This window comes from Dendronephthya gigantea, unplaced genomic scaffold (genome assembly GCF_004324835.1).
Source record: "Dendronephthya gigantea isolate DGI-Jeju-01 unplaced genomic scaffold, DenGig_1.0 000033F, whole genome shotgun sequence".
Lineage (NCBI taxonomy): Eukaryota > Metazoa > Cnidaria > Anthozoa > Malacalcyonacea > Nephtheidae > Dendronephthya > Dendronephthya gigantea.
In genome coordinates, this window is record NW_021163043.1 from 791,279 (window position 1) to 798,888 (window position 7,610).

At 35.8% G+C, this 7,610-nt stretch overlaps 1 pseudogene; it reads right to left on the reverse strand.

Annotated features, from left to right (window-relative positions):
- Positions 1 to 1,192: 1,192 nt before the first annotated feature.
- LOC114525083 lies at positions 1,193 to 4,958 on the reverse strand (annotated as a pseudogene).
- Positions 4,959 to 7,610: the final 2,652 nt, after the last annotated feature.

A 7,610-nucleotide genomic window follows, 5' to 3' on the forward strand; every position in this document is an offset into this window, starting at 1 on the left:
CTTTGGATGTAGGAAATAAGGCCACCGCATTAGCCTGCACAAGTTTTCAGAAACGTTCTCTAGCACAACGTCCTGACTGTGAGTAAACAAGATCTCTAAATTGTCATCTACCAGGTATCGCGTTAATTTGGGAATCTCGTCAAAAAATTCACTAATCACAAACAAGAAATCTTCCGACCACCAGCATAAAAACCTTGACCCGCATTGACTGATTTTGAAATGTTGTTCAACTTGACTAGTATAGACATTCCATACGTTGATATATCCATCTGAGTTGCAGGATGCAAGTCGAGAGCCGTCAGGAGAAAACGAACTCGAATAAACTTCCGTTGGACCGGACAGACAGGATTGCTCTCGTGTAGAAGCTAACGTCTTAAAGACAATTAGTTTTTCTTGAAATGAATAAAGCCACAGATTATCTTGTAAAGCTGTCATTTTGACTTGACGGAAGGCAAGAAAGGAATTATAGTAAGAATAGGCCAAAAAATGGTTCCAAGCGACAATCGCAGTCAAAAAAAATATTTTCTGTGACACTCGAATAACAAAATTTTTCCGAAGAAAAAATACACTCCACACCTTTGCAGATCCACGGACACGACATTATACATATTCTTTTATATTTGTTTCCATGAAATACGCCACTTGACCATATTTCTAAGTGTTTAAAATTTGGTTGCTCAAATCCCCGCTGAAAACATCGTTCACATTTCCCTCTCTTTAACACAACTGATTTCTGCCTTTTCCCGTGAGATAATTTTCGCTTATCACTTCTTTGCAATGTGATGGCGTTCCAAACACACAAAGAATAACCCGGATAAGATCGAGATTCTGAATTTCCAATAATAAATAACCCTGTGACGCTAAAAGAACACCAACCAACACGAAATCCAGCATAAAGTGACGACAGCATTTTTTGTTTAGCAACGTCCCATAGTTTAATGGTGTTTGAACCGTCGCTAGTCAGCAGTCTTTTGCCGTTAGGGGAAAATGCACAGGACAGGAACGTCTCTTCATTTCCAGGGAAAAATGGAACTTCCTTTCTTCTAGCAATGTTAAACGCCGTTTCCAGTTTACCAAATAATATGAGCGAATCGTCTGGAGAAAATGTGCAGCATGGAATTCTTTCCAATTTTGTTGAATAATTCATAATTTTAACTAAAGTTGGTAGGGATAACACACGGATAAAATTATCTATTCCAACTGCTACACTTTTCTCATCGTTAGATAAAGCAACAGCTCTAATATGATCAAAGCCAATGCGTTTCCAGAATGCAAGCGGCAAAACCGAGCCTCCGTAAAATTCGACTCGACAAAAGGTGAAACGTTTGATAGTAGCATCTCCGCGATTTTCTTCTCATCATCGCTGAAATAACCTTCTGGAGAACGGGTAAGAACCGCTTGTAAATACCATTGTGAAAATATGTTCGAAAAAAATTGAGTTTTTTTGTTGTAATATTTCTCCAGGGGTTGCAGGGCATGTCCCATAAACTCAAATTCAATGACATGGTATGAAATGCGGGCGCGTAACTCTTCGTTTTTAATCCAGGAACATTGCAGTAATTTGAACCAGAAACGCAGCAATTCACTCGAACCGATTACAGTTAATATATAACATACGATAATAACATCAACTGACCAAAACACACCTTCCTCCATTTCACACTTTTCTAGATGTTTTAAACCATGTTTCAGAGCGTATTTTACGTCATTAATAAACTTCACCTCAAGTCCTGAGCGAACACTTTCCACAATTTCTTTAAAAACCTTTTCACATAAAAGCCAAAGCGATCTATGTCCATTATCGACCTTGACAGTATACTGGTGATCTTTGTAGCCCTTTGCTAGAAGCCAATCAATAACGGATTTGTGAAAAACGGTTAACATGTCATCTGAAACGTACAACAAGCACGATACGGTTTCATTAATTTTTTTGATGATGTCTTTCGTTTCGCGACAATCTGGAGCTAAACCAAAAGCCTGAGCGAGGAAAGTGAGGGGAAGATGTCCTTCGGAAGCAACCAGCATTTCCAAAATTTTCAACACATCAAACTTTTCATGTTTTAAGTCGTTAAGCTCGTCTTCAAGGCGTTTGAAATATCGTTCGTAAACAGAATTGAGTCCTTCTGGGAGAAACTCCATGACGTCATTATTTGTTATCTTCTCAAGATCATAGCGAGCCTTTAGCCCAGATTGAAAGTGATATGCATAGAGAAATGAGCCCTGGCATTTGGCAACAAAAATGGAAAGTAAACTAATAGATTTATTTGGCAAAAAACATTGAAGATATGGATTCTCATACAAATCACGGCTCACTTCACTTTGATTAACTTCCCTGCCAACTAAACTTGGAAGACGTTCTTTAAAATAAAGTTCAAGATCTGAGTTATTGTTGGCGTTAACATTCGCAATGCTCGTCTTTTGATCGTCTCTTAGTCTTAGATCAGCAACGGAAATCTCTGGCCTGCTCGTCACCAAGATTTTGATGTACTCGGGAAGATCAGGAAAATATTCAGCAATCAAATGCGTAATTTCATTCTTATTATCAGCAGCACTTTCATCCAAGCCATCGATCACGACTAAACGTGGCTCTTTTATTTCTAATTCAGCTAAGGGATTTTGTAAATATATTTGGAAGGCATCTCTGAGATTTTTGACTTGATGACGTCGTCCAACTGATCAAGGAGCTCCTCTTTAAAACCAGGGACGCTTTGCACATCTGACTTGCGAGAGACTGCAGCATCACCATAGGATCTCTTAAGTTTGAATCACTAAAATCACAAAAGTGACAAGCAGCCAGCTTTCCATTCTTCTCAAAATCTTCACAGATTTTAGCGGCAAACACGCTTTTACCAAATCCTGGTCCAGCTGTTATTAACTTTATACGTGAATCAGTATCACTGCTACAAAACCATTCGTCAACTTCCCTTAACAACCACTCTCTTGTTCCAGGTAGGAAAAGTTTCACTTTTCTTTGAATTTTATTCTTGAAATTATGTTTGGCAAGTTTTCGTAATACATCTTCACCACTCTCCTTGCAGAATTTTTTTCAGGATTGGCATCCTCGGGTATTGATTGCGGGTTTCAGTTCACTTTTCTTCAACAAAGACTGGCACAGTAGATTTACTCCCTCGCGGGTTTCTTCAACGATTTGTGTCATTGTTGCAAGCATTTTAATACACTCATCTTCGTGCAGTTTCCAATCTTTAAGCTTTTGCACATACACTTCTTCTTCAGGCCCAAGAGGACATTTTTCTAAATCGTCGACATCACTCTGTGAAACGCCCAATTCTCCTATCGCCTGGGAGATTTTCTTCCACAAAGACTCAAATGTTGAATTGTCAACTCGAGTTGTTGTTACATGTGCAATAACTTCATTTCTGTAACACTTGATTCTTGTGATATTCGCTTGCTGTGACCTATCAGTATCCGGAGGCATTAGACTCCATCCTGTTGATGGAAAACCACAAATGTTCCGGAATAGAACTGTAAGCAATGTGACATCAAAGGTTTTGGAATCTGGCGGGTTGCCAGACGGAGGAAACAGTAAATCCCACTGAGAATTATTAATAACTCGAGGTTTTAACCTTTGAAGAGATGTTTTTTTTCGCAGCCAGTACTCCAGGTAGACTAACAGGTGGATGGATGGTATCAAATGTATTTCTCAAAGCCTCAGTTCCTTTGTCAACTAAAAGTCTACTGAGTCTTGTAAAATTTACTTTTTCTTGCAGTTCGTCAGAAGACATGGCATAGGACAGGGTTAATTACTGTAACAAAATGGTTGTACTAATTATATAGGCTACACGGAGAAAAGGAATGGGATGAGGTGGAGTTTATCATATTTTATGACATGCTGTATGATATAATGTTGTTATATATGGACTATACGCTTATTAAAAGATGAATTAAAGTTGGATTAATCCAAGAATTCTGTTCAAAATATAATGTGAAAATATGTAAAAGTAATTATTCTTATGATCAATATACAAATTATATTGGACTATGTCCAGGTTTTGGGCTTTATAGTGTGATAACTATTACTTAATTACAGTTAAACACTTATAATCGCATTTAGATTTGCTAAAGCCTGGTCATATATGACCTTGTTACTGTTAAGATGCCAGGGTCACACAATCAGTTCTATTAGTAAAACGTACGAACACGAAACTTTCTCCTTTTCTCTGGCAAATCTTCTAGTGAAATGTATTTCTTACTTACGGCATTTTTTCCACTCCTCATTCAATTTCTGCTTTTTGACTCTCTATTCTAGACGATGAAATACAAATTCATTTACTGAGTTGATCACGATTTTTCTAATCTTTTGTCTGACGTATTTTTCTAATCTTTAGTCTGACGTATTTTTCTAATCTTTAGTCTGACGTATTTTTCTAATCTTTAGTCTGACGTATTTTTCTAATCTTTAGTCTGACGTATTTTTCTAATCTTTAGTCTGACGTATTTTTCTAATCTGATAATACTTTTCAAATACAATCACATTATCTGATCATCTGCACAGAAAATCCGAAGGAATTGTTGTTAAAACGGATTTTTTCTGAATGATTTTGTGAAAAGGAGTTACATTACTGACTTGCTACCAACCATATGATAAACTCACATAAACTTAATTGCTAAATGTCCTAACAGAATGATGCAGCACTGTGCCGGGATAACAATTTATAATCTTTAAAAGTGACTGAAACGTAATTTTTAAATCTTGAACCAACAAGTCAACTACAGCATCAATATTCTACACAATTTAGTCAGAAACAGTACACAAACCATGCGGATAAAAAACACCAATCACTTTATTCTATCGATCCTGCTGGTTATTTATCGAGCTTGCAATGGGTATGTGTTTAGTAGCTTTATTAATTTCAGCCAGGGAAGACGGATGCGAGTTGCGTTGTCTACTGCTCTTTGTAAATACATCTCGTGTTGGACTATCGATATATGAAGTATTGTATAAATGATTTCTTCTTGCATATTACATCATGTCTTTAAATATCAACAGTCTTTAACATTTCTTACCTTCGACTTGGTTAAACGAACCACCATAAACGATCATCAAATATGGCAACTTTAATAAGTTCTTTTACTTCACATGATAAAAGTTCTTATTTCTAAAAGAAACCACATCATGATGTAATTCCACACAACTTAAGATAAAGTTACTCCACAGCTTATTTGTTAAACACGATGGTCTGGTTAGTAATTGACCAGCAAGTTAATACGTGACTTTAGAAACCAACAATGCGTGAGATGAGAAAACTTAAGATATCAAACAAAGCCGGTTTGAAGCTTTTAATACGACGCCAGAGCGCTGTGCCGTCGTTATTTAATTTGTCGACCTCAAGCTTACTTCGTGTGATAGTTGTCAATCGAGTCATTTTATTGCTTCAAATTTGCAGGATTTCTTTGGAAAACCTATTCATTTCAAAGCAGATATATACTTTTAGCTTTTTTAAGCTTTCCAAAGACTTGTGTTATTGTGATATAAACAGACCATAATTTCTTGGTTGAACGCCTCTGCAGAAGAATAGGAACAATTTGATAGTTGGTGAAACTGAGACTTGTATAGGTAACGAGTTGGTCAGTATGAAAATAAAGGATAATAGGGCACACGAAGTTACAATCAAAGAAAGCGCCAGTTTTCGACACATGAAACAAAATTAACAAAACAAAGGTAAATATGTCTTATCTAATGGAAAAGTCGCCCCATGACGTAATTCCACCGCCTTCATATGTCAATATTATTAATTTATTACAATTATCAGCATATTATTGTCAGTATTAAGACGAGTAAAGGAGATTAGCAACGAAATTTGCGATTTTATTGAAGGTTTCGCTAAACGTTTTAACATGACGTCACAGCGCTGTGCCTGGCCCAGAATACTTCGCTGTTGACGAAGTAAAATTATTACCAATCTTCAAGAAACAAAAACGTACCTATGAAATTCACGACGTAGACATAATTCCACAGATTTAGGCCACAAATAAAATAATAAACGCTGAGAAATGTTCCGAAATCCAGCAGACAAGAATAAAATAAATACTCTGATGGTATTCTGCTGGTTCTTTGTTCAACTCAATGTTGTAAAATATCTGCGTTGCGTTAAATGCATTTTTGTCGGTCTAATGCGCTTAATTACTTCGTATTACTCATTTCATCTTAGGTCGAGAACTTTGAGAGCTGGAAAAACTAAACTAACGCTTAGATTAAACATTAATGCCACGTCAAAACACTTTAACATTTTCAGCCATTTTTTAACCGTTCGCTAGCGAAGTATTTACATATTTTCTTTTCAATTTTAACACGATAAATAAATTAGTTCAGCTTGACTGTTCTTATTTCAAAAGAAAATATTTCGCTAGCGTAAGCAACCACCTTTCTGCATGTGGAAATCAAGCCTTATTAACGCCGTGAAGTTACCTTACGCTTTTATAAAACTTATTAATAAACTAATTTAAACTTAAACTAATTTTTATGTGATCTCTATTTAATGGTTAGTAACTGACTAACAATTTATGACATTATTTTGAAGACCAACAATGCATAAGATGAGATGAATGGTAATTTCAATAGAGATTGCTTTGTTCTTGTGATATAAACAGACTATAAATCTTATAGTTGAAAGCCTTTGAGGAATGAAAGGAGTCAATTTGACGGTGGAATAAACAGATTTGAAACTAGTGGCTTATAAAACAGGACAATGGTTGAGACATGGAATTCCACTTTATATGCCAGTTTTCGTCAGATAAAACAAATATCAATGTGTCAATTTCAACCATAAAAGTCACGCTATGACCTAATCTCACAGTCTTAACTTCAATTCACTTTTACTACAGTTATATATAAAAAACAAATTTGTCGAAGCCAATCGATTAATTATTGACAACCAACATGATATGCTATAGTAAGACGAATAAAGTATATTTGGAGGAAGATTTTGGATTTTATTCAAGCTAGATTTTGCTAAACGTTTTAAAATGACGCCACAACGCTGTGTCGTGTCTCGCATACTTCGCTGTTGACGAAGTAAAATGATATATAATCTTCAAGAAAGAGACAAGAACGTACCTTTATCAATTCTTGAAACCCATAAAAAGCCATAATCCAACTACGTCGCCATAATTCAGCGAGATTTAAGTCAGAAATAAACCAAACAGACGCTAAGAAATGTACGCAAACCTAGCGAACAAGAATACACCAAACATTCTGATGGTATCCTGCTGGTTATTTAATGAACTCAAGTCATGCATTCAAAATTGTCGTTGCATGTGTGTGTGTCATACAGGGTGTGTTAAAAACAATATAATTTGCATAAGTTGATATTGTAGAGAACATTTCAATATCCATGATAATTATGCTTCTGATATTTGACGTATTTGACATTATAATAACCACACAAAGTTCAATTACGGAATATCCAAGCATGGATTGTGTTCACGCACCCTTTGGATCAATTAGTGATAAATTACGCCACTTGCAGTTTTCTAAAACACTCTGCAGAACCAGTCTAATTGTGTTATAGTCTAATTTTCTTTGTTAATATTCCTTATTACTGATTTTGTTTTGTGTCGGCGAGATCTTGCTCATTGAAAGCTAGGATCCT